We start from the raw sequence: 5,224 nt of genomic DNA on the forward strand, positions 1-5,224 counted from the left end.
AAGGCGGCTTAAAGGTTGTATAGCCTTTAAGCTCCTTTAAGTCACCTTTAAGCCACCTTTAAGGACTTGCTTAAAGATGGTTTTTCGCCCTGTGACGTAATGTACAGTGTTGCCCCGACCATTGTACCCAATGTCACAACGTCTTTGGACATCCGGTCCTCAAATCACCATGCTTTAAACGTCATGTCAACTCGCTCACACGCTATGCCTCGGGAAGTCTCTCCCGATCGTCGACAAAACTATATCGCCACATAGAGTTTCACTAGTGGGGAAACACCGGGGGAAAAAACATCTTCAACAAATTTGACAAAATGTAATAAAAAAAACGACACCAAAAGCCTGTCTTACAAAGTACAAAACGCTAAAGCAAATTACAACTAGTACACATAGGCACAGCTTCAATAAACAACACCGGTTCTCACAGCAAAATTGAAACCACGTAAACTAACATATAACATGACATTATTACTTAAACTTGAAATAAAGTATACCATTCAAACACGCTGACAAATAGAAATACAACAGTAGTTTAATGTTAACTTTTAGCAGAATATTATTTCCAGATATTATTTATACCCTGACTGGAGATTCAGTTACCACGAACTTAAAAACTACTCTTCCATGGACCTGTCAGACTGAACCACACCTGGTACCGTGAAAACGTGGGCTGCCCGAAACAAACTCTACACCCCTTATATAGCAACACTGGTTTAAGTGTCCAGAGCAATGGGGCTCCTTGAAGAACAAATCCAATATTGATTGTGACAACACAATTATGGTATAAAAGACTTGCATATTTTACGGTAATAATAATCGAGACTATGAAATGTACTTATGTTACTATTTTACTGTTGTGTAGAAATAACCAATTCTCGCAGATTAACATATAGAATTGTTTTCATATTTTTTCTTTACCTTTCTCTTTCGATAGATATGTCAAGTTCTATGAAAATTATTATTTTTACAAGAGTAAATACCTTTTAAATTGCCAGACCTTTAAAAAAAAAAAGAAGAAAAAAAAAAGCTGTATAATAAAAACTCATTAATAGAACATGTTGTTATAATTTAGATATCACTATCGAGATAAATTATTTTAATAGTGGTTGGAGATGTACTTTTTTTACGACTACTTTTGAAATATATTATTTCAATAGTGGTTGGTGATGAATTTTATAACGACAACTTTGAAATAAATTACTTAACTAGTGGTTGATTATAAAGTTTATTACTGAGAAATAATTTGCAACCACTATACAAACACTATTAAATATTTTGAAATGCATTTCATTAAAATTATTTCTATTGAAATATTATGATAGGGATTTCGATCACTAATAGCTTTCTCTCTGTTAAAATCCCGAAAATTACCGATGGTTGAAACATCGGTAACCTTCTGAAGATGTAAGAGTTATCGTTCTTGTAAACCGGAAGTCGTAGAGTAACTGTTCTTGATGTAAACACATGGCTGCTCCGATAGAGAAGACGATGGATAAAAAAGGCCGGTTTGACGCAAATAAAAAAAAGAGTTGTATTTGTCCCACGTTATATGAGAAATGAACATTCTTATACTTCTGCGAACGTATCAAGAACGGATCAGCCGGAACATGCCGAAAGAGACGACATTTGGAAGGAAGGTAGACGAATTGTTGAGTTTGGTGTTCTACTTTCAAATCTAAGACACTGTGAGGCCTGTCGCCTCTAACCGGTAGCTTTGACCTACAACAGCGTTTTAGGAGAACTCCAGAAAGGTATCGGTGGTTATTTATACGTTAAATGCAGCAAAAATGACTGTAACTACGTCAACAGAGTACCCTATGGTAGCACCCACTGTATTAAAAAAAAATAGGCATGCCCTGATTTGCTGTCAATTGAAAACTTGGAACAGGTAAATGATATTTACAAACACATACATACAAATGCATAAACATTTTTATCTTTTTTAGATTGTTCTGTATCCTGTTACCATGTTACTATAATTTTATGGTTAATCTGCTGTTAGAAGATGAACATAATTGACTTCCTACACACTAATTTCAAAACACATTGTTAAATACATTGTATAATTTTTCCAGCTATTGTTGACAGTTAAAGCTGAACACCGCTCGTAAATAGGCACTGTCCGCCATATTTCTCTTTAATCACTGCTGTCTCTACAACCCTTATATAAGGGACAGACCTCTAAACAGTTCACTTCGCTGTAGAGGTCTCACCTGTGTGGACGTACATGTTGCCTCGCCGTGTTACTCGGTCGCGATGAAATTATCAAATTTTACGCACCTTTTTGAAGCCAGGAGAATACTAACATCAAATAAATTGGTCAATGCATTATTTACGAACAGAAAATGAACATAAGATAAGAAAAAATGTATAAAATCTAAAGACCACGAAAGGAATACTACATGTCGGCCACGAGGTTCAGGTGTGCAATCGGGTGTAACGAAATCGAAGGGTTTATATACCAGGTATCTGTGTGACGGTGCCTATTTACGAGCGGTGTTCAGCTTTAAGGTGGTCAAGATAGAGTACTAATTAATGTTTTAGCTGCACTAAATTGCAGCCTATTAGTCAGAAACACTTGAAGATGATTTAGAGAAGAGCAGGGAACTTTGTTGAATCAATAGCCAAGTCATCTATGTCCAAGGCAGCAAAAGATTCTTTTGAATTTGAGATGGAGTAAGAAATACTCTTTGTTATTTTGAAAAATCATATAACATTGTGTGATTTGCAATGTTTTATAAAATTTATAGTTGGAGTCATATTTTAAACCTGATTATTTTGTACATTTTTTTTTATTAGAGATGTGGGTAATGAGAAGTCAAAGAAAGCACAAGAAGGAATGGGAGAGGAAATCGAGGGCTTAGGTGTCAGTCTTTTTCATGATGCATCTCCAAGTGTAAAGTTTGACATTAATTTGTGACAATGTAACAAGTTCTTGTACAGTTATTGAGTTTCTGTCATTGTTTAGAAAATATCTTATTTTAAAAAATGAAGCATGTACATGATTGTTTAGAAGTCCGAAGTGGTTGTTAATTCAAGTGCTTGAAGTCTGGGAACCGGATTAAAAAAAATATGAAAAATTAAAATAATGTTTTTATTTCTGGAAGCTAGTGTGCTGAGAATTTGCTGCATTACAGTCACCTGAATTTTTAAAGGATGGAACTTGCATACCCAGTTCATCAAGGTAGAATTCTAAAAAAACAACTTTTAGTTTTAAACAGTATGGTCCTATAAAATTTGGTGTGATTTATTTTTCTTAAAAGCCTATCTATACTACTATATTAAAATAATAGACTCGAATTTTTGGAAATCGGAAGAATACTATCTTTTGTTTTTTTATATTCTAAACGTCATTGGTACTTGAAGATTACCAATTTGTTTTTATTTTTTCTCAGATAAGCTTCGCTAATTAATAATCAACGAAAATTCCTTAAAAAATCCCGGAATCATCTGGATTTTTTGGATTTTACAATCTTGCGCTTGCGCAATACATTTACGCTAACGGGATCTTTAGTTTATGTTTCCACAATATCATATTTGCATGAATAAACTCAGAAAAGATAATACAAATACGGATAAATTTTCATTGGAAATGTGCTTTATATTTTGTTCATATATATTAATGATTTCTTATGAGAGAAATATAAAATAACAAATATACATTTCAACTAAGTGCTAACTTTTTTCTTCGTGATGACAAAAAATATTCGATTAGATGTAAACAAAAATTCTATTTCTAAGGAGAGTGATATAGAATATGTTTTATCGTAAAAATGAATAATGTCCTACAGACCCAGTTTTACGATATAATGCGTTCCGTGTATTGTCTCTGTAGGAAAGAAAATACGTGTACGTTGTTGAAAAAGTATTCAATTCTTCCATTATATGGATCAAAATTTTTAAATAAAAGGTATTTACAGTCTCAATAAGGTTTATTATGATGAATTTGACTGTTATTTTCATGGCAACTTCATTGATTCTCTCCATAATCGTTCCGGAGTGAATCTGCAATTTTCTGCTACATTACGGGGTATATGGAAGGCATTCTAACTGTGGTGATGGCCTTTCCCGAGACACAGTTAGATTATTCAAACTAAGGAAAGTGTAGTGAATTTAATAGCATTATTGTAGGCTTATAGCCTTGGTACGAAAATGTCAATAATACGGTGTGTCGATGTATCTATTTCGTAAATGTCCGATATGCAATGTCAACCCGTGCACGCACGGGTCAAAGTCTAGTTAGTATTAAAAAACCTGAATAACACTATTCTTTAGTACAGTGAAGGACATATTTAAAGGTAGAGCTTAGTTAAAGAAAAGACCTCCCTGTAAGCCTTCACAACAGCAGTCTCTGAAGTGCAAGAAAAAACTAGTATCTAAATTCCCAACCAAGACTATGTCATGTCAACTATGTCAACTGTCTATGACCAAGTCATGTCGTGGGCAGTAGATACAGCATGGCAAAAAACGTGGTTTTGATAGCCTCACCTGTAAGTTTAGTATTTAAAAAAATGTTCTGTCATTAACAACTTAAATCTTGAAAGATATAAAATGATCAAATCAAACACACATATTTGCACGTGAATGTTTTATTTTACAAAACCATGAATAATCTCATTTATAAATTTCTACATTTGTAATACTATTTTTATGGTGTTTAAAAACACATGATTTATTGGTCAATAATTATTATGATACTTTTCTTTTTTGCAGCACATACTTTTTTTGAGTAAAGCCAAGTTCGGGAAAAATGTTGTAAAAACAGTTGTATTTCACAGAACTTGTGGCACCTGTAAGTGGTGGCAGAGAAACCGTCCAGGTCAAGAAATCAGAAAACACAGATGTGTTCACAATCACACTGGAAGTGCCCGCCTCATGGAAAGTGTAAGTGGTATGCAGGGTAAAAAGAACTTATAGATTCAGGTACACCTGTGGACATTCGTGAAGGAGATGGAGGCAACATAATGATTTCTAGAATCAAAGTGAAATTTAAAAAACTATATAAAAAAAAACGATTGGACAAAAATCATGCGATTAAGAACATTGGAAAAAGACTCTACGCACTTTATGGAACAAAGGATGTGAAACTAAGTAAAACAGTTATTGTGCATCTGCAGAAATGCATTGCAAAAAATCAAACTAAACACGACTTGGAAGAGAATCTGAAAGCTATATTGCCTCATCATTTTGGGGATCATTCTTGCTACGCTGCTCGCTTTTGTGGATT

At 33.8% G+C, this 5,224-nt stretch overlaps 1 pseudogene; it reads left to right on the forward strand.

Annotated features, from left to right (window-relative positions):
- The first annotated feature begins 1,461 nt into the window (after positions 1-1,461).
- Positions 1,462-4,538, forward strand: LOC128168631 (uncharacterized; annotated as a pseudogene).
- Positions 4,539-5,224: the final 686 nt, after the last annotated feature.

Source organism: Crassostrea angulata, unplaced genomic scaffold (assembly GCF_025612915.1).
Source record: "Crassostrea angulata isolate pt1a10 unplaced genomic scaffold, ASM2561291v2 HiC_scaffold_22, whole genome shotgun sequence".
In the NCBI taxonomy this organism is placed as follows: Eukaryota; Metazoa; Mollusca; class Bivalvia; order Ostreida; family Ostreidae; genus Magallana; species Magallana angulata.